This window comes from Talpa europaea (genome assembly GCF_964194135.1).
Source record: "Talpa europaea genome assembly, chromosome: 1".
Classification (NCBI taxonomy): domain Eukaryota; kingdom Metazoa; phylum Chordata; class Mammalia; order Eulipotyphla; family Talpidae; genus Talpa; species Talpa europaea.
The window spans coordinates 138946566-138970607 of record NC_140073.1 but is presented as its reverse complement, the minus strand read 5'-3'; the positions used below and the strand labels follow the sequence as shown (position 1 = coordinate 138970607).

Sequence of the window (24042 nt, the reverse complement as noted above, 5' to 3'; positions counted from 1 at the left end):
TAAAAAATAATTTTAAGAAAAGAATTAATGCAAAGTATGGTCAGGAATATCACTGAGGCAAATTTAATCATTTCATTCAACTTCAAGTAAGATATTTAGATTCACCTCAGTGATAGAAACTGTTTTTTTTTTATATCTGTAGCTAATGAATAAATTGAATGAATGAATGAATGAATAAACAAGGCCTTTTAGCTAGTATAAGAGTTGTAAAATATGTTTAATTCCATGAATGAACAGGGAATGAAGCTATTAAAACAGTTGGGAATTCCTTTGAAGCAGTGTGTGATTAAATACAGATTTATCATGAAACAATTAAGCAAATTTGGCCTCAGGTATCTTTGTTCATTTCCCAGGAAATGAGTGATGGAATTCTGGTTTAGAGTTATACTTTATTAGAGATTTATCTATTTTAATTGATTCAGTTTTGGTTATAAAGCTCCAATGGAACAGCTGATGCAAATGACATATTATGTTAATATGTAAACTTCCCATGAGTTATATTCAATTTCAGCAAAAGATGAAAACATAATTTGTCTGAATGTTCTGCACAAATGAATGCAAAATAGTAAAAAATGAAATGATTATTATAGTTAGTATTATCAGGAATATTTTCTTGTGCTAGAGGAATCTTAAATAAAATATTCTTAGACACTCACAGGTAAGCACAGAAACTATTTTCACAGTAAAATTGAAAAGATAATATTAGTAATGAATAAATTGGAAGGAGACCAATTTATTCTTAATTTTCTTAACTTTTTTTTTCTTTTTCAGTGAAATATTTGGTAACAAGTACAATATTTTAAAATGCATAAACAAAGCATGGACCTTTTTTTTGGTGGGGCCAGATGATTACTGAAAATAAATGCATTGGCATTTACAATATTCTTATAAATCTTCTGCATCTTCTTGTGAATTATTTTACTAAAGACAAATTGATAAATTGTATACAAAAAGTAAATAAAATGAATAACTTAGGTACATATGTGACTAAGGAATCATAATTATAGTCAAAAGAATATCTTTGGTCTAACAAATCAGTTTATTGTTCAAAAATTGCAACTTTAAACAAATCTTTCTGATAGAGTTGGAAAATGTCTTTCTTTGATTATGTATTTTATTCAACAGAGGTTTTTCTGTGAGAACAAGGTGTGACTCCAAAATTCTGACTGTGGATTAATAAAAGTTGCTTACTTCTGTTGCTTTCACTTACAGATTCTTTAGTATTCTCTACAACCTATTTTATTTTAATTTTTTTCTATTGTGGGAGTTGCAGTTGTTTTTCTTTCTCCATCTACTTTTTTTTTTGCTTTTTTTTAATATTTTATTTTATATAATTCTTACATCATTTTTCATTTTTGCACAATGTATGCATTTTCATTTTGGTTATATTCCCTCTACAACTTATTTTAATACATTGGAATCAGTGAATTCAGGTTTGATAGAACAGACTTCAGATTTGATGGAATTCATGTTTGACAATCTGATAAGGATTGCCTTAATTCCCAATTCAGATATCCAGATATTCAGATAACCACAACTACAAGGTTCACTAATTCTCAATTTTATGAATACAGTAAAGCATAGGTTATATTTAGAAAGACTTTATACATACTTATAAGAAAAATGTGTATATAGTTTATTATGCAATTAACATAAATATTCTTTATATACTAAAAATCAGAAGTACTATGTAGTGATGCAGACTTTTCTCACGAAAGAACTGGAAGATGTATTAGGTAAAGAGGTATTATTTGTTCAAACCTTTATGAATTTATATTTTCCTAACATTTTGATCAGATTCATCTGATCAAAGGGAATCAAAGATTCATATGAATGCAAAGGGATATCTTTAAATTTATTATTGGAATGATTAGTAGTATTTTCAGTTGGCTTAATTCATGCCACTGTTATATAAATACTTGATATTTATTTTACTTCCTATCTTCAGTATAACTAGATGTAAAATTTCCCTGCATCTCTTTGTTGATTCAAGAATGTTATGAGGGCTTCCCCTGGTGGCACAGGCAGTTGGGCACCACGCTGTGAAACTGTCCACAGTCTCTGCAGCGCCAGTTCCATCCCAGCAGGCCAGCGAGGGTCCCACATGGTGCAGCAGACCTCTCCTGTTGCGCCTGCTTCTCCCCTCAGCAGTGTACTTCAGTTAGTCTGCCTGTTCTGTTCCCCACTTTGTCTCTGGTGAATCCTCTCATCCTCCTGCGCATCTGACCTGTACACCAGTTCTTATATAAATAAATAAATAAATAAATAAATAAATAAATAAATAAATAAATAAATAAATAAATATTTTTTTTTATTATTAAATATTCCCCATACAATTGCAACCCCCTTATTTTGACCCCAATTCCTCCTTTCCTTGCCACCCCACCCCATAGTGTGTCTCTGGTTCATAGTTGTTTGTTGATTTTGATTTTTCCTTTCATATTGTTATTCTTTTTCCTGGTCCCTTATTTAGGTTTTCTAGATTCCTGCTATGAGTGAGACCATCCAGTACTTTTCTTTTTCTTTCTGGTTTATTTCGCTGAGCATGATCCCTTCCAGCTCCATACATGTTGCTGCAAATTGCATGTGTTTATCTTTTTTGATTGCTGAGTAATATTCCATTGTGTATATGTACCACATCTTCTTGATCCAGTCATCTATTTTTGGGCATTTGGGCTGTTTCCAAAGCTTAGCTATTGTAAATTGCACTGCTCTAAACATAGAGGTGCAGGTGCTCTTTGGAATTAACCTTTTTTTGGTTGTATGATATGTATTTTCTTCTATTCCAGTGAGATGTCATTTAAATCTACCTACATTTTCTTTTGCTGTGTAAAAGCTTTTTTAATATGATATAATCCCAATTGTTTATTTTGGCTTTTATTTCCCTACCTGTCTGGGTTGACTCTCTAAAAACATCTTTATCACTGAAATTATGAAGAGACTTTAAACTCTTTCATTAGTCAGAAAATATACATTACTCATTTGTGTTTGGCTTCCATTTGAATTGGTCCCTCACTGGGTAGAAATGGTATTTCTTTTGTGATTTGGAGAGAGCTAAGTGAGAGAATGAGAGGTAGAAAATAAGAATGAGAATAGCAAAATAGTCACTGAGTCATTGAGTAGACACTAATGTAAGAGAGAAATGTAATCACTTGCTCCCCATAAAATAAAAATTTGAAGAAGTACAAAAGAAGCAAAGGCGTAAGTTAAGTGGAAGAGATCACACATTTATTAACTCTTATTGATAATGGAATCTTCAAAGTTAGAAACCCCCTATGGCTTTATTACTTTATCCAATTCAGCAGTCATTTTCAGTTTCTGATTTGAAATTGTTCAATACATACAGACAGCTAACAAAAGTATATAAACCCAATACATAACATAAATACATCTGCAACATATTGATTAAAGAATAATTAAAGCAATAAGAAACATGGGTAAAAGTATTCTGAGACAGTCTATATTCTGTATATTTCATATTCCACTCTGTTTCATAAAAATGTCCTCATCTTTCACATGACAGTTTTTACCCTGAGTAAAATTTGTATTAAACCTTTAGTTCTTAATATTCCTCATTGTAAATGGAAAACTAGAGGATTGATTCTTGAAATAATGCTCAAGAATCAAGTACCGGAAAAACTGTTTTCATCATCTTTGCCCCAAATCCTTTGTAGTTAAAACTTGACAGTGTTTTCATTGAAACATGTGCTGTAAATTATGAAAAACCAATGATGCCCAAAGGAGTTTGGAACCACAGCTTTGTGAGATAGAAAAAAATGAAAAGCATTCAGTTTGAAGGAAAAAGACAAGAAAATTAATTTTTAAAACAGTGTGATACCTTTACCCTATTACTTTAGTATGTAAGTAAATGTACATACCCTTTAGAGGATAAAATTTTAAATGTATAATTAATGTAAAGTGATGTTATTATTATGTCTCCTAAATGCAATTTCAATAAAAATTAATACTTTATCAAACCCTGATCCAACCTCATAACACTCTTGCCCTTTGATTGTTTTATATAGGGTCACTACAGAAAAAAGGTTTACATATTCCAAAAGATAAGCTTTAAGATATCTTAGCACATTATTGGATCCAGGAAATAAAATAATATATGGCACATATAATGACAACCTGACCATTTTAAACTAATGAATAAATTAATGAGATAAAATGTTCTGATTCATGAGAAAATAATACAGAGCTGAACTTGTCGTTTTCATATGCCAATGAGGTAGTATCTCATTGTAGTTTTGATTTACATTTCCTTGATGGTAAGTGATATTGGACATTTTTTCATGCGCCTGTTGGCCACCTGTGTGTTTTCTTTAGGAAAGTGTGTATTTAGCTCTTCTGCCCATTTTTTATTAGCTTTTGTTATATTTTGTTTTTACTAAGATGTCTTTGTAGATCTTGGATATTAGCCTCTAGTGAGATGTATGGCATACAGATATTTTCAGTAGGGTGTCTTTCTGTTTTCATTATAGTTTGCTTTGCTGTACAGAAGCTTTTTAGTTTGATATAGTCAAACTAAGTTGAGTCCCCAATGACATCACTACATCAAATGTTTTGCTAATGTTTTCTTCTGTGTATTTATGGAAGAGCTTGAGAATGATAGATATTGGTTCCTCATGAAAGTTTGGTCAAACTCACTAGTAAAACCATCTGACCCTCGGCTTTTGTTTTATAGAAGACCTTTGATTACTGTTTCAATACTCTTGCTCATAATTTTTCTGTTCAGGTTTTCTGTTTCATTCTTGGATTACATCTTGGATGATGATATGCTCCTAAGAATTTGTCCATTTATTTCACATTTTCAACCTGTTAGTATAGAGACATTCATAGTAATTTCTTAGGATGCAGGCGTTTCTGATGTGTCTGTTGTAACTTCACCATTTCTTATTCTATTTATTGGTTTTCTTCCTCCATTCCTTAGTCTAGCTAGAAGTTTGTCTATTTTTTTATTATTATTTCCTAAACCATTTTTTGATTCATTGATCTTTTAAGCTGTCTATTTTACTTCCTTGTCATTTATTTCCACTATTATTTTTGTCACTTCCTCTTTCTAATGACTTATGGTTTATTTTGTTCTTCTTTTTCTAGTCCCTTAAGGTGAAATGTTATTGTTTGAGTTCATTCTTATTTCTTGATGGAGTTCTGTGTTGCTATGTAATTCCCTCTTAACCTCTACTGTATTCCATAGGTTTTTGTATGTCATATCTTCATTTACATTTATCTCCAGGTATTTTTTAACTTCTTTGATTTCCTCATGAAACCAATAGTGATTCAGTAGTTGCTTGGGCTCCAAACATTACAGGTTTCTCCAGATTTTTTTGTTGTTGTTTTTTAGTTTGATCCCAAATGTTTGTAGGATGTTTCCCAACCATTTACTTTAAGCCTATGTTTATCTTTGAAGTTCTGATGGATCTCCTGGAGATAACAAAAAATCAGAATTTTTTTCTGATCCAACTTTATAGCACCCTTGCCTTTTGATTGATGAGTTCAATCCATTCACATTTAGAGTGATTTCAGACATGTTTTTAAAGAAGTCTTATTTGTATATTTATGACAATTTAGTAAGCTGATAGCAACATGAATTATATTGATCATTTACATTTATGAGTTATTAAATTTATTTTCAATGATCTAAATGATTACTTTTTTCCTTTTTCAAATAAAATCTATATATATATTTAATATCATAAGGGTAGTGGTAACATCACTCTAACATCTGTAGTTTTTATTGATAAAATAGTGAGAATATTGTTCTAATATCAAAAATCATAATATTTTCAATAGAATGCTTAATGTACAAAATTTTTTATATACTCCTCTTGATTGTCTTCTCCTCTTTTATAGCATGTGGAAGTCAATAAATTATTCTGTGATAATGCAGGAGCAACTAATTAAAAAATAGGTAGTCAGCAATGGCCTTATGCTTATACAAAATTGGAGACAGTATATGTAGAGGAAATGTATTATTATTGAATAAGTCAAATTAGACATATTTTTCGAAGAAAAGCAGGTTGGAGATAATGATAATTAAATTTGATATTCCATATAAATCATCCAGCACAGTGTCAGCTAATTGTAGGTGTTTGTAAAAAAATTATCAGTTATAAGAGTAGTAGTAATAGTGATAAGTGTAATAATAATAATTGTAGCATGTGAATAACAGCAACAGAAATTAATTTGAGCAGTAGGAATGCATTCTCTGGCAGAAACTTAATCCCTATGACCTAATTTGTTTTATCTCTTTTTTGTACACTAATGCTTTCCAAAAAAGGATTTGAAATAACAGTGTCAGTTAAATAGGCTTTAGTAGGAATTATTTGTAAGTTTTATATCCATGTAGTAGCTAATAGAGATTGCATTGGATATTAATATTGGGACTTGCTTTCGGAAATTAGTAGGATTAAAAGAGCAAACTCTAGGAAAGGGAGGTGAAATGTTTTTTCATTGGTATAATTTAACAGTATTAGATCAAATATCACTTATGTCATAATTTTATCAATATCAGTTCCTTTATAAGACTCTTGTAGTTCATGAGCTTAAAGCCTTGACATATTTTATAGTTTGACATAATTCTGAGAAAGATCTGTCGAAACTTTGTGAATTGTTTCAGAAGTTGCCAATAGAAGAATAAATATAATATTTATATTGAAGAGCTTTGTAAGCTGCAATGTGCATATAAAATGCTACTACTGTAATGATGTTGATGAACACCATGGAAATAGTGATTAGAATGAGAATCACTCAATATTCACATTCTTTCTCCAGGAGATGAGAAAGATATTGATGTCTCTGGTGCTAATGATCATATCATGAACTGAGTAACTACCCTAGGGAGTATAATCCAGTGTTGTTTTGTCAAATACTGGTGAAGCCTGTTGTGATTAATAAATCCCACCCCATGAGGAACGTGGTGAAGTTGACTCAGGAGAGAGAAACACCATCTATTTTTGTTGGTTGCTTTAAGGGAATGTAACAAATTAGAATAACTAAAAAGATGATCACAAACATTTGTCTACTGCACATGTGAGAAGTTAGGAGGAGACTTTATTTTTTTTCATTTGTTCCTATCAAGAAGATATTTATTATGATTATTATTATAGATTAGGTTGGTTACCAATGCAGCACGGAGAGTATAAAATGTATTATTTTCCTAGCAAAACATACCTACTGAGAGAGAGGAGAATCTGTTTATTAAGGAAAGGATTAACTTGGTTTTCCTATAAATTTGTTTATAAATATGCATCTTAGCCTTATATCCCTGGGTGGCATTGGGCAAGTGTACATCAAATGAAGAAAAAAAAAAACTTTGTAAAAGCTTTGGTACTGCAAAATTATGTTACAGAGTGAAAAAGAACACTAATTTTTGTATTCATCATCATAAAAGGTGATTTTATCTATCTATTTACCATTCATATAAAAATCTGTCAGTCTATACTTAACACATTTTACCCCCTGCTTTTGTTTTTAGATGTACATAATGATATGTTTAGCTTAAAAATAGTTATTAACATAAGAATATTAATTTAAATTCATAATGAAAACGTGTTTTATGGATCTTGCTAATTAATGGTACATTAACAGAAACTATTCATTTTCACTCCTTCATAGAAAAAAAAAAAAAACTTGGCAACTCCATAAGCAGTGCAATCACATGGTTGCCTTAGATTGTCTTTATCAAGATATCTCAACCTTAGTATTATTGACATTTTGGAAATGAAAATTTATTCTTGTGGCCAGCAAAAGCTGTCTTCTTCATGTGTGATATTTGATATCATCCAAAATCTCTACCCACCACATGCCAATAGTAGCCATCCCTTCAAAGTGTAACAGCTATGTTTCCAGACAACTCCACGTCTCCTGTTGATCAATTGCCTCCAGGATAGAACCACTGTTTTATATCTATGTAAAGAATAAAATATAAATTGATAACCCAAATATATGTGAAGTCACAAGGGCTATAATAATGTATTTTTAAGCTGAAAACATTAAAGGCAAGGAAAACTATATCAGACAGGTGCTTACTATTTAAAAGACATACAGACAATAATGTAGTTTAAAAACTTGTGCAAAATAAATATTAAATCAAATTCAGATAAGCAAAAATTCATGTCATATTTGGGAAATTTCTCTATACAAATTTGTTTTTATTGCAGATAAGTACAGCCCCATATAACAAGCCCCCCTTGTTAAAAGCTGCAGTCATTTTCTGTTTCTTCCATAATTCCATGCTCAGTAAGTCATTTAACATATTTGTTACCCCATGTTAGAAAGATGACTTGATTCTCAACTTTGAATTCTCTACTCCCTCCTTTCATCATCTCTTGCCTGGCAAGAATTTTCTAACTTTTCTCTCTCTAGTGGTCTCTCATAACCCAAACCCTACATTTACATTGCGATCGGGCAGTTACCAAGCAAATCACAGTTTAATTTATTTGTATTTGGTGCTATTAAATCCCCATTCTCCGAACAATAATAATCTGAATTCCTACATTACCTTTTTCCAATTTGGCCCCAGTGCTGGCCTGTTTTCCATTCAGGGATATTAGACCTTGGAACACACCATGCTCTCTCCAGGCACGTTGTTAGAGAACATGTTCATCTCTCTGTCTAGCTTCTACAGGTGTACCTTACTAACTCGTGCAGTTCTTAGTTTGAATAGAAAGTATTTGAAAGCAGAAAAAAAATACTATAAAATCTGACATTGTTGATCGCTAAATTTCAGATATCAAATGGTAAGAGGCAGATATATATGAAGGGGCACCTGCCTGTGCTTCACTGTTCTTTCTGCTTATTCTCTTTTTACAATCTCTTTTATATAATTTCTGCTTAATCTCTTTTATATAATTTGATATAATCTCTTTTTATAACCTTTGTATTGCAAATATAACACACATATACAAAATTTCAAAAAAAGTAAATAGCCTCTCAGAAATTCAACTATGTGCTCTATTCCAATTTCAAACCCTTTCTCTACAAGAGTGACTACCACCCTTACTTTTTTAGAAAGCGCTTTTTTGTGTTTCTTTATGGTTTTATTATCACCCGAGGCCACATCCCTAGGCAGTATAATTTGTTCTTGTAAATCTTTTGCTTAAGACTTTGAGTTGCAGATTTCTCTTCCTTCCTCCCCTGTAGTTTATCTATTCAAGTCTGGGGCATTTTTTTTTTTTAAGATTCATTTATTTATACAAGAACCAGGGTACAGGCCAGATGTGTGGGAGGGTGAGAGGATTCGCCAGAGACAGAGCTGGGAACAGAACAGGCAGACTGACGAAATACACTGTTGAGGGGAGCAGAAGGTGAGACAGGAGAGGTCTGCTAGGCCATGTGAGTTTCTCCCCGGCCAGCTGGGATTGAACCCGTGCTGCAAATGCTGCAGACAGCCAAGTCTGGGGCATTTTTTAGAAGTGTCCGGAGCCTGAGTTTTGTTGCTTGCTTACATGTGATAGAATCAAGTGTTTCTCTGTTTCCTGTACTGCTGAGAAATTGGCACTTGGATCCAGAGACATTATGATATCCATGCTCCATACTGTTAGTAAAACCTCAGGTAGTGGTGTGTTTGTTCAGCTGAAGGCGCGGAACTGTCAAAGTTCTTAAGTTTTTGTTTAATTGCCAACAAATAAGTTAGCCTGGCATTTGTGTTGGCAGAAGCTATGACATTCTGTAGCACAGCATTTAGCATGAACTTCATGTTTACATTGATCCCCTTGTCCATGGTCAGTTCCCATGTGGGTGACTGGGAACTGGGCCTAGGTGGATCCTGTATACAAAATGCACACGTCTCAGAGTTGAGGAGTTTTGAGCTTCAAAACCTCAAAGTTCTCAAGGTGACTGTGACAAATTTGACCTTTGCTTTGGAAAGAAAAACTATCATATTCTAATGTTGTTTGCTTTGCAAACATTCTGAAGGCACAGTACTGTGCAAAAATTGACACAAGACATGCAGAACTGCCATGGAGAATTGTCTTCCATCAATTTTTCCAATAATTATATTGTCATTTGTAATGACCAGCCATTGATGCTGAGTATGTGGGATTATTACCTCATAAAGTATTTCAGAATGATGCTGCTCTAACTTTAAAATAAATTTTATATTTTAGAAAAGTTTTAGGTTCAGAGGAAAATTATGAAGAAAGTACAGTGAATTCTTATACTCAGTTTCCTCTATTGTTAACATCTTACATTAAATGGTATATTTGTTATAATTAATAAATTAATATTTATCAATACTCTAATATTAACTTTTTCTTATTTATTAGTTAGAGCACTTTATATGGAAAAAAGGAAAATGATTGATTTTTAATGTTTTTATGAAAATGAATTGCTTCTGATATTATCCAAGATGACTAATAAATTTTATTTAATATTAATACAAACTCATAGATTTAAATATATTTGATGGTACTCAATCATGTGCAATTTTTACCTTTTTGAAATTCATATTGTGCTTTTCTTGACTAGGAAGGCTGTACTCCAATTAGCTTTTGAGCTCTTTTCACCTGATAATAGCAATTTGTAATAGTGTCTTTACTATTTGGTATAATGAGATGTTTTGGATTCATCTTGTATATGTTTTGCTCCATGCCCATTATCTGAAATTTCTACAAGTAATTTGGAAAAAAATACAAAATTATATTAAAATGTATTTCAAGAATGTGTATTTCAAAACCACAAGCTAGATACTGGGTCCCCAGGGACTTAATAACCTCAGAAAAAAAGCATAACTTCTAACAAACACACTATAAATACAGTTTGTTGAATGAATGAAACCAAAATGGCAAAATGCATGACATTTTAAAAAGTATTTTAAAATCAATACACTTTGTACCTTGCATGTGATAGTGCACTATCTTAGAAGCTACTTTAATGATTTCTGCTCTGTAAAATTCCAGTAAAGAAAAAAAAGGGTGGGAAATGTTTGATGGTAAAGTGGTTTATTTGAAAGTTCAGAAAACACACACACATAAACACACATACAATTACACAAGTGTATCTCTTGGTTAAAAAAAAATGTCAAAAGTAAAATAAATTCTTAGGCATGGAAGGAGCAATTTGTGACAGAATATGGAGTAAGATTATACAAGATGAAGACATAGTTAATGTGCAAAATTCCTAATTAACTAATTTACACTTAAACCAAGCTATAAAACCATTCAAATTACTGTATATTTGTCCTGGCTGAGATTCTTATTTTATTTGTGCCAATCTTGGTATTGCATCAGACTAGAAGTGATGAAGGAAATAATCACCTTAGGATGGAAACCATGTGTTGTTTGTACACCACTGAGTCTCCAGTATCTAGACAGTGTTTCTCGCATAATAGATGGGTAATAAGCATTTTTGAAATAAATAATTTAGTGGCTGGCTGGGTGGCAAGCTGGCTGGCAGGATGGGTGAATAAAAGAGACTGAAAGCAGAGAGAATATGAGGAAAGAAAATAATGTATGTACTTATTAAATACCTACTATATCAATTGCTTTTTGGTGCAACTTTGTGTTTCCAAATTACACAAAAATAACATTATTTAAATTATCTTTTAAAAAAATTTTGATTAAGAAAGCACCGATAGGGCCTCCCCGGTGGCACAGCGGTTGAGCGCTGGGTTGCAAAGCTGCTCGCGGCCTCTGTGGTGCCGTTTGATCCCCGGCTGCTCCCCGGCCACCGGAGGAGGGTCCCACATGGTGCTCAGACCTCTCCTGCAACCCGCTGCTCCCCTCAGCAGTGTACTTTGGTCCTTCTGCCTGCTCTGCTCCCCGCTCTGGCTCTGGTGAATTCTCTCACCCTCCCGCGCTTCTGACTGTACCCAGTGCATGCATAAACAAAAAACAAACAAACAAACAAATAAATAAATAAACATGCCTCTATTTTAAAAAAAAAAAAAAGAAAGCACCGATTTAACTAAGTGATATGACACAGATCATTCAGCTAGGAAGTAACTCTCCAAATTCAAATGACCTGCTTTTTATTCCCAGTGGGTCTGGTAGTATTCAGTTATTTTACATTAAGATTATTTTCTCCATTTTTCTCCATTTCATCCATTCATCTGTTGATCGATTGATTCATTCAGTTGCTTATATAGTTCTTGCATTTATGAAAACTGGAGGTTCAAAGGTAATTAAATCCCCTCCTTCAAAAAAGCAGCTTACAGATGTAATGTGTGAAAGAATGGATATAAGATAGTATGTATGCATGCCACAAAATTAAAAAAAACAAAAACAACACAGTGTACTAGGACAGCTAACAGGTGAGAGAGGACTTGTTGGGTTCAGCAAGGCTGCTTTCCCATAACAGGTCAAATAGTGAGAATAGAACCATCAAGCTCAGCAGTAACTTGGCCATAGGTGTTGAAGGATACAGATAAAGCTTGGTGTCTGGGTAGCAAGAGTAAAAGATGGAAGGCAATGGAGGAATAAACTTAGAGAGGTAAAAGATGAGTTCTGCTGAGGACTAATTCTGATACGCTGCTGAGAGACTTACAGAGACCTGCCAGCAGGCAGTTGGAAAAGCTAGTCTCCAGACATGGCTGACAGTCACAGGGTCAAGGTCAGAATCAAAGCTCACGGCCAACTTGCGATATGGCCTTAGTTGTGTTGTCTCTCGGTTTTCTCTACAAAGTAAAAAATGCTGTATGGAATTCATGTTTTTCACGTAGCCCAAATGAAATATTTTTACTTTGCCATTTTGTATTTATGTTCATGTATTTTAGAAAAAAATACACAATTTTTAAGCAATTCTAAATTATTCAGGCAGTAGGCTGAGAAAAACACAAATTGTGATGCAAATTTGCAAATGTTAAGTTTGGGAAAGTGAATTTTAGTCTGTGGAGAAGATGCTTTGTGCTCAATAGTGCTCAGTTCTCTCTGCACTTCTACGTGCCATGGTATTTTCACAGGTGAAAGTGGAGGAGAGATTAGAACATCAAGGAAGAGCACGTGAGAAAAAAAAGGAGCTAAAAGTAGTGCTTTGAGATTGCTACTTTAAAAATGATGAAAGGCTATTTCCAAGTCTTACCTATTTTAAATAGTGCTGTCATAAACAAAGGGTACAGATATTCTTTTGAATTAATGTTTTTGTGTCCTTTGGAGCTACCCCTAGTAGTGGAATTTCTTGGTCATATGGTAGCTCCATTTTTAGTAGTCTGAGGAACCTCCATACAGTGGTTTATATACACAGTGGAATACTATTCAGCAATCAAAAAAGATAAACTAATGCCATTCACAGCAACATGGATGGAGCTAGAATGGATTATGCTCAGTGAAATAAGTTAGAAGAAAAAAGTAAAATATATTTGGTTTCACTTATAGGAGGAATATAGGGGAACCAAATAAGGCATCAGGGTAAAAATAATAACAATAAATATAGCAACACAAAAATTAACAACTATAAATCAGAGACATTCTGAGAGGAGGGGGAGAGAGAGGGATCAAAATGAGGGAGGGAAGAGCACAAGGGACTATGGTGATGGCGCACGGTTGAACTTGTGGTGGAATTCTTGGGGACTATACCTGAGAAAAGAAAGCAAACATTGTAAAAAAAAAAAGAGAGAGAGAGAAAAAAGTAAAATATATATAAATAAATTAATTTAAAAAATTAAAAAAATGATGAAGGAAAGCAGGAATGGAATGAGGAGGTTTGGACAGAAGTGGGGGTGCTATGAGCAGAGAAGGAGGCAAAAAAGAGTGGCCAGGGAGATTGCCTCTGTTTTGATTTTTGGAGGTGATATGCAGGGACCTGGGCTGTGTGTAGAGGAACAGAAGTTGGAGGAGAGAGGCAGTTACTAGACCCTGAGACATTAATTTACAGGCCAAGTGAAAGTTCTGATCCTACAGTCGCTGTTATTATTTGTAATAGTGACTCTAGTGAGTGTTGAATAAGGTTTTGATAAAATCAAGTAATAAAATGAAGTGAAACTACTATAACCAAGAAGAAAAATAGAAACTCAGGGACTAGTAGTAAAGATGCAATTATAGTTTAACACATCATTTGACTACAAACAATTCCCAAAAATCACTCTGTAAGCCTCTGGAGAAGCAGTAGAATTGTTGACATGAATATGGCTTTCATCTGATTACTTAGAGCAACGCTAATGTCTCTCCACATCTGTCTGAAGATGTGGGGACTTTGAGTTTCATACAGTACACATACAAGTATAACTTAATAGGACCCCTTTTAAGCTAGGAAGCAAAAACAAAAGCAAACACATTGTTTTTCCACATTTACATTGTGCATTCATGTACAGAATGTCATTTGATTCTACAAGTCCATTTGAAAACCTTTAGTTTCTTAGCATATATAAAAATATCATTTAAAATTTTTAGATTTATTTTTTGATATTTTAACATAACTTAATTTTAGCATGCTCAAAGACATGCTGAAGTTACTTTTAAGAGATGTTTTGGCTTCACTAATATTTGCCATTAAGAAAACTTGGAAAGAACATATTATTCTTGTCACATTTTAGACCAGGTTGCAATGAATATTTGATTCAATCAGGAGTAATCATCATGAATTTTTGAATGAAATATCTCAAAATGATTGTGTTTTTGAGCTTCAAGTAAGAAAGATATTATTATTCACTTTTTTTGTTTATGTGATTTGGGGCACATTGTTTAACTTATGAGAGATTGTGCTACTTAACAGTTTGATGTGACCAGGGGATGATATGAAACATACAAATGGCTCATATGTAGGAAACAACATATAAATATGAATTAATATATAATTAGAAGTAAAATAGCTACTTAGAAAGTTGTGACATACATAAAGATGCTTAAATGTGAAAAAACATCCTAATTTCTGGACTCCAGGCCCTTAATTTTAACTTGTTATAGCAGTAGTAATGAGGAGTACTCCTGATTGTACTCACAGATGCCTACACACATACCTGCTGAATTTGTTTGCAATGAATATTAAGAAAATCATGAGTAACATCTGACCTTGTTGTCACAGGAGGAGATGACTCAATCAACTATTTATTCTTTATAAATTAATTAAGCCTTTTGTGTTGTTTTTACAGATAAATATTTAGACAGATATTAAAGTGTATCTTGGCAGTCTTGTCAAATCTAGTTTGATGCTTTAACTCTCCTATTCTGAAATTGCTCACCCTTTTCATTTAAAAATAACAAAAAACTAGTCACGAAGCAGTCACCTCTACCTTCTGAATCCTCAAAGACTGTTTCCCATATGTTTTTCAGAAGAGGCAGATGTTGTTATACATTTCATGAAGGTCCATGTTCTTCCTTTAAATTTTGAGAGGAGAAAAATCACATTTATAAAAGACCTCAGACATAAAACTGTCACTGTCAATTGTAAATTGAAATGGTATAAAGCATTTTTCTCATCTAAACTTTGGTGATATGTAGCTATTTCCTTAGAAATAAACAAAGTTTTATATATGCTGTGCAACAGAAACAATGTACTATAAAAGCATAAAGTTTCTGGATTCAGAAAAGCAACAACTAATGCAGAGAACCTGTGATAAGCTAGACTTTTTCCTCAGCAACTTCTCAAAATATCCCGAAAAATTTGGGATCTTAATGTACAGATGAAAAAAAACTGAGGAAAATTGATTAATGATTCCCCAACATAATGCTGCTAAATGGTAGAATGTGAACTCAGGCAATGTATTATTTTGCTAAGACAGGCTTGTCAAAATTCTACATACTGGCTGACTTAAACAGAATTATATTTGCTCACAGTTCTGGATGCTTGAAGATTGAAATGTCAGTAGGGCTGGTTTCTTCCGAGACCTTTTGAGCCTGCAGATGACCGTCTTTTCCTTGTGTCTCTGTCTCATCATAAGAAATTTCCTCTTAAGGACATCTGTCATAATTGCATTCAGGTCAGCGGAAAGATCTCATTTTAATTAAATTACCTTTTAAGCTGTCCTATTACACGTACAGTCACATTCTAAGGTACTGGAATTTGGAATTTTGAGGAGTCATATTTTAGTCCATAACAGGTAATCTGTAGCCCAAACCTTTATACATTACACAGCTCCACTATTTAATCAATTTTAATATCAAGTGTATATTTGCTTGTATATTTACTGTTACTAACTACACAAATATTTGCACTAACAATAATAATATGAGGTAATTTATCATCTTTTGAAGATCTTCAACTTTTAAGCATTTAGTAAGGATCAGTCCTGTTTTTCAGAAGAGAAATTAAGGTTAAGTAATTTAATGTAAGATCAGTAAGTAATAACATCAAGACTCAAATCAAAACCTGACAGATTGCAGCACCCAAATATAATCATAGGTCTCCAAATATTCTCACTACTTTGTATTTAAGCTGTCTGTCTCATTTCAGTTAAAATTTGATTCCCCAAATCATTGGAGTTTCATGTGTACATCTTATGGGAAATAATGAATTCAATACTATATCTTAAATAGATTTAAAAGAATGCTCAATGTCATTTTGGAAGTTATAATTAACAATGTAAGCTTACCAGTATAAATATATGGGAAGAGTACATTTTTAAACTACGGACAATGAAATTATTGTGTGGACGGATTTTTTTTTTAATATAGAAACTTTAAATTGAGATTGGTGTATACGTATGTAAATGGCTCTACAAAAGCTCTTAATTCAATTTGTGTAGCCTAACTCCAGTATAACAAGTCTGTGCTACAGGGATATAACAGAGATAAGGTCAGGAGATGAAGGAGCAATTGGAACTATAGACATGAAGGACTATTTAGACTGTCTGGTGAGCTCATAAAGATATCAAGGATAAAGAAAAAAATGATCACTTTGAGAGAGATAAGTTAAGTACCCTTTCTTTTCAGAGGAACTCAGATATTCACTGCTAGGAAGTCATGGGTTGAGAGCGGGCTAAGTGGCCAGTGATGAATGAACGGCCTGTAGATTCTTAGAAAGTGGATATTTAGCAGCACTACTCCCTGAGAGACTGACTGGTAGCGTCATCTGAGAGTTAGCAGTTTTGCTGGGAAGAATTGGATCAGAGTCTTGGCCCCTTGAGTGTTTTTCCCTGCTGTGTATAATGAGCATGAATTCAATTCTACCACAGTCAGCACATGACATTTCACATTACTGTATTTTCCTAAATCTAATTAGATCAGACTTTGAATCTCTGCTTCCCAGAGTGGCATAATCATTGGTGTTTTAAGGAAAGTGGGGAAACTGGAAAGCATGATTCCAAAACCAAATACACTGTTGCATTTGGAGGCTTCACAAATGAATGAGACATACAGTGAGCCAATTGCTATCTCCACCTGCAGCACGAATATGAAAAGTTTGCTAAATCTCATTACTTGTTTTTTTCTGGTAAATTTCTTAATTTTATGTCATGGTTAAAAGTGCTCATGACTTTAGATATCCCCAGACTTGTAGAAAGGTGCAGGGACAGAAATTAATTGCTATGGAAAACTAATGTAAAGCCTTACTGATAGAGAAGTTACAGTTAGCTACTACATTTGTCATTGTCAGAGAACATATAAATTCTATAGTCATTGCCTATAGAGTGTCCTCTTCCTCCCCAAATTTCTCTGCTCCCTAGTCTTCTCTGTGGTAATAGATTTCTCTGTGGTAATAGATTTTTTTTTTACATCAATTTACTCATTCTAAGTAATCACTGTTATATTTGTGGATGTTTTGACTGATGGAATCTTTGGTATTATTTGTTTTTTATCTAATTACGTATGACTGCATAAGCCACTGTAGTAAATAGTAGGAGTAGAAGTTAAAAAGTCAAAACTATTTAGATTTGCACAGAACGTTTTAAAAAAGTAAGTAGGTAGATTTCAAATGGATGCTTACATTATAAAATACCTTAAAAACCTGGATTTGGTGCATAATTGGAGAAGGAAAATATATAAGAAACAAAAGTTTTACACATGTAGTCAAGAATGTATAATTGGGCTTCCCTGGTGGCGCCGTGGTTGAGCACTGGGTTGCAAAGCTGCCCACGGCCTCTGTGGCGCCAGTTTGATCCCCAGCTGCTCCCCGGCCACCGGAGGAGGGTCCCACATGGCGCGCAGACCTCTCCTGCTGCCCGCTGCTCCCCTCAGCAGTGTACTTCAGTCCTTCTGCCTGCTCTGCTCCCCGCTCTGGCTCTGGTGAATTCTCTCACCCTCCCGCGCTTCTGACCGTACCCAGTGCATGTATAAACAAAACAAACAAACAAACAAGTAAATAAATAAAACATGCCTCTATTAAAAAAAAAAGTATGTATAATTGTTTCTAATGTAAATCAAATTCCTAACACTGATGTACATCAAATGTACATCAAATATTCTAATGTACATCAAATTCCTAACAGTGATTAACTTTCAGAAATCATGAGGTACTTAATCACTTAAATATTAAGATAGATGACAGGACATTGAAGAAACTATTCACTATTATCATTAAGGAACAAATTAGAGAAAATCAACTAAAACAAAAGAATAAGGAGCTGTGTTGAATACCAAAAATAAAGTTGATATGAGAGTTGTAAAACAAAATGGAGATTTAAAAATAATAAACACTGATTTTTCTGGAATGACCTGGAGGTAAATGGAAAGCTCAGTGAAGCAGTGCATGCTAATCTTTGAATGACACCCACTGAAAATCCTGGGAAGTTTATAAATGCACATGTCACAATTTTTTCCTGAAATGTTTTATAGAGAAATGTTTATAAAATATCTCTTTTGATAAATCCATGTATTTTTTTCTAGGTATATTGCTATTATGGTATGAGATTTTGGCCACATTTCTTTCATTGTTCCATTTTTTGGTTTCTACCACAAATGTCATGAGCATTACAAGTTGTCCCTTATGTAGAAGAGTTTTGAAGCATTTAGGGCTTTAATAATTTTCAATTATATTAAATCCTTGAACAATGAAGCTGTAGAAGTATATAATGACAATGGAAATCAATCCGTTTTAGACAGTAGCTTCTTACTCCACAAGGAGAGAGATGCGTCTTTAGGTGGGTTTTTATTCTTCAGTTGCCAAAATAGGCAGGTTTTCCTTGGACTAAACTTACTGAGCCTGTACCATAGGCCTTACTTTCTGCCAGTGTGTTCTGATGATTTCTCCTTACCTCTGTGGTCTTTGGGTACTCATCATTATTGCATTCTTCAAACAACATTTTTATTAGCTGAAAGTTTGTAAATCATTTTTTATGGAAAATAATATCTAAAAAGACCTTAAGCATTGCTTCTTACTTTTCATGTTCACCCCATTCAACAACCACTGTTGCATATCTGCTCAATGTCAGGGGATAGCCTACATAGCAATAGGTATAAGGAACCAATCTGAAATTTAGCAATAAATTGAAAGTTGAAGAACAAGACATACACATGGTACATAATACCTAACAAATAGCTTTAAAACTGGTTATTTTGCAATGATGTTATAATTATTTTTATTTTCAACTCAAATTGTTCACAGATAATTCATGTGCCTTTGCTGTTATCTGAGACATATGTTTGTAACAGAAAACACCTGATGATATATTTTTGCCACATACTTTTGTTATATTTTTAATCCTCAGAACACCTTTATAATAGACATAGCTTTTTTTTAAGATGACGGAACTGAGGTTCAAGTGAAGTAAGCAACTTGATCAACACCACCAAGAGAGGAAGCACAAAGGCTGGGTTTTGCATCTACCTTTGCATGGAAGTTGAGCTTATGTCTTACTATCACACTTTCCATACAAAGTTCTTATGTTCAAAAGTTGTTTTGATTTTCATAAAAATGTTTTTTAAATGATTAAAGAGGTTGTGGTGTTCAAAGTCTTCCTGTGGTGGAAAGGATAGGAACAATAACTAATTTACTTGGTTGTGTAACTTTACCAGATACTATAAAACTTGACACTTTTAGATATCTCTTGACTTTTTTACCCTTATTTTAGTCATATCCCAATATTTTCTCGTAAGCATTGTGACTCTTTTCCAGCATTAAGCTATCCTACCATGACTAAGTTATTTCCTGTAATTTTATTTGCAGTCGGTGCTCATCATAGCTCATAGTATCTGCAGTGGAGTTTCCTATTGAGATGTTTCAAGATATTTGTTCACAGGAATCTTTTTAGAATACCTTAAAGAATGTAATTAAGAATGTCAGAAAACTTAGGAAACCAAAATCAATTCACAACTTGATGCTTTTAAATACAAGAATTTTATGTTTATCTTCTATAATTATTTAAAGAGTCTTTAGTACCATAAGGTCCTCCAGACGTAAAAGATTGAAGCAATAAATCTTGGGTTAAAGGATTTACTATATTCATAATCATGTTTTCTACTATTTACATTATTTTTATGGCTATGACAAAAGATGTGTGACAGAATTGAATGGGATCTTCATCAATATCGTAAAATAGGTCACCAGAGGTGAATTTTTTATCACTTACTTATTTTTTATCACTTGTTCAAAGTGGGTAGATCATATACACTTTCAACATTAACTTATAAATGAATTCTAAAGTTCATATAGCAAAAGGTTATTTGTCAGACTAATGTAAAAGTTCCTCATAATATTTTGCAAGACGATTTTAAGAGAATAATAAGCAGAACAAATAATAATAAACATGAAGATCTCAGTTACAACAGCCAGTTACTATAGTCCCAAAATTTCATCAAGAGAGTAATTGTTTTTAGCTGGTCCTTCTTTGAAGATAACAGAAGTGTTTCTAAAAATAATTTAGTGTATACTTTGGAATGAAAAGTACATAAATTTTCAATATAATTAAAATATGTTAGATAATATGTAAATGCATGGGTTTTCTTAGTAATATTTTACTTTGTCTTACAGCTAAAGGCATCTGATATTTCATCTTCAATGTTTAGTTGATCCTTCCCTATATATTCAGCACCATTCTTGGCTCATAGCTATCACTGTCCTTGAAGCAGAACATTTATTCTTTGCAGATTAATAGTAGCCTCTGCTAATGTGTTGTCCAAAGGTCAGGCCAAGTGGCACAGCTTTATAAATTTATAACGAGAAAGAGTTTATCCCTCAAACCAACTGCCAACACTGCAAAATTGCTACTGACTTCGCTTCTTTATTTATAAATCTCTGTTTTTACTTGAGTGTGTTTCACCTGTGTTTTCCCTGATGCCCTCATTGATGTATCCTTTCATTCTGTGATAGGCCAGTGAATTGTTACAACTTTAAATAAGAAGAGTCACTTCCTAAGTGGGGTTGGAGCTAATGGTGACTCTACTAGGATGAATAAAAGATACTGATATTATGATATGATCCAAGCAAAAAGATGAATAAGACATCTGCCAACCCCAACATTTGCCTTAGTGCTATTATTGTTACCAGAGCACTTGATAATGATTATATATACAAAATGAGGATAAATTATTTTTATAAGAAATGAATAAATTTTATTTTTAGATCAAATGATATCAGAAAGTAGTTCTGACCTCACTCTTAAGAACTGAAAGACCTGGGCCTCCCCTGGTGGCGCAGCGGTTGAGAGCTGGGCTGCGAAGCTGCCCGCAGACTCTACAGTGCCAGTTCGATCCCTGGAAGCTGGTGAGGGTCCCACATGGCGCACAGACCTCTCCTGTCGCGCACGCTGCTCCCCTCAGCAATGTATTTCGTCATTCTGCCTGTTCTGTTCCCTGCTCTGGCTCTGGTGAATTCTTTCACCCTCCCGCATTTCTGACCATACCCAGTGCTTGTATAAATAAATAAATAAATCTTAAAAAAAAAAAAAAACCTCAAAGGCCTGAGAGTTGAACCAGTGGAACAGTGGTTAAAGGGGGATGTAGGACTCAGGACTGCACTATTTCAGGCAAGTGCAATTTCAAACAAATTGTGGTATATGAACAATGCATGCCACTATTAACCTTAAATTCCTATATTCTATCCCCCTAAGCATCCATCTCTTCAATCCAAATTTCCGAGTATTCTGCCCCTTAGCAGCCCAGAGTTTCCAATCTGATATAATACATGAATAGTTTTTTTTTTTTTTAATGTCCTTTGCCTCCTTATTTTCACCTTTGCTCCAGCAGACTTCTCTGTTCTTCTAGGTGATTAGTATCCATCACTGAGAACTATGGGACCTGGGACAACACTATAATTTTATGTCTAATTATTTATTATAAATTAAACAAATGTGATTAAATAAAATATGTTCTCTCTTTATAAACACCTGCATGATCAGCTGAATTATTTGAATGCCAGACTCCTCAGGAATATAGTGTGATGAAGAGATGGTCCCCCTTCTCTACTTTCTATGCATGCACCCCCTTCTCTACTTTCTCTACCCAGTTCTGTCTACTCTTGTGAGATACTCTTCTGGGCACATGGGATGCAGGATGGAACACATCAAATTACTTGCCTTCTAAAACTTATATTCTGTGAAAGGAAGACATAGATTATGAATATTAAATGTAATAAATATATAAGCCATGTAGTATATTAAAAGTACTATTGGAACAATAAAAATTAGAGCAAGGGAAGGAGAGTAGGGTTACTGTGTTAATTATTTTAGTCAAGGCTGGAATCTACAGAAAGATATTTGAACAAAAAAATTGAAAGTAGTGAGCAAATTAGAAAAAAAGATAACAAGAATTAGAGAAACCTGGAACCTTGAGTATAGTGAGTACCTTAAAGAAGGACCTCTCTTGGCCATTGAAAGAAGCCAAAAGATCAGCAAAACTGAAATAGAGCAAGTTGGAAAGCTACAAAGAGGTCTGTAAAAAACCTGATGGCCAGATCCTATAATGCAACACTATCCAATTGAAATATAATGACAACCATAAATTTAATTGTTATCATTTCAGCTTTTTCTCTTTGGAGTTCACAATATATTTTATACTTAAAACACCTCTCCATTTGTACTAGCTACCTTTCCATTACTCAACAGTCACCTATAACTGTGCTACTACACTGGACAATAGCAATACAGATTTTGAATCATCTTTGAAAGAACTTTGTGTATTACTCTGAGTGACTTGGTTTATGATTTTAAAAGATAATCAGATAATTAGCTGAGAATATACCATAAGAGACAAAAATTGAGACCGGGAGACATATTTTAGTGATCTTCATGAGAAATGATGGTAGCTGAGATGCTTTCTGTAGAGGGTATAGGAAGTGGTTGAATTTCTTATCATTTTAAACATAGAAGAGATAGGATGCATAGAATGTGTTATGCTTAATTCCAAGATTTTGATCTGAATAACAGGGAGGGTAGTTTGACCTCAAAGGAGATGAGGAAGGATACTGGACGCCTGTGGGGAGGAAGGTAGGTGTTCAGTTTGGGACATGTGTATCTGAGAGGTCTGTTTGGTAATGAATCAAAGACATTAAGTAGGCAGTGGATTCGAGTCTGGAATTCAGAGGAGAGTTTGAAAGTAAAATTATGGAGGTCACCAGCATTGTAACTAAGATCCCTGAGGAAGTAAGAATGGATATAGAAGAAGATAGTACAAAAGATGGAGCATGTAAAATTCAAAGGATTGTAAAAATGACATTAACACCAAAATAATACTAAATATTCTAACACTTTCAAATCATTGTGTTTTTAATATTTTAGCATGTGTTCATAACTCATTATAACCATATTATTTTTCCTGAAATGTTATAAATTTAGATGACAGTGATAACTTTTTTGTGACATTTTTGCTTTAAAATTTATCTATAAACTTTTCACCAAATAAGGATGCTAAGGAACTTCTTTTTTATAGTAAAAACATAATAATCTGAAAAAAATTCATAAACCTTCAAATAATTAACTCAATATTATAGACAAATACATTTCAACAATAAACAGAAAAATAAGGGTGGGATTCAGGCTTTAATATATGTTGTTTATATGTGTGTTCCCCAGAGATGTGTAGGGCTACTGTTCTTGATAACTGTAACATAACACAACAATTTAGCAATTTGAAATCTCACAGTCCACAAACCGATGTAACTTTGTCTTATTTGTGATGCTCAACAATTTGCTTTTCTATATAAAGTGTGATTTATGGCGTTTTGTATTCTCACCTCATTTTAGTCTGTCAGTGAGATATTTATTCCTTTAAATATATTCAAATCTCAGGTATG

The 24042-nt window shown here is 33.4% G+C and overlaps 1 protein-coding gene across 2 annotated transcripts in view; it reads left to right on the top strand.

The window, feature by feature from the left end:
• ERBB4 (erb-b2 receptor tyrosine kinase 4) overlaps positions 1-24042 on the top strand; it is a gene marked incomplete at both ends in the record, with an annotated part of 956569 nt that overhangs the window by 487038 nt on the left and 445489 nt on the right. The window lies entirely within an intron of this gene.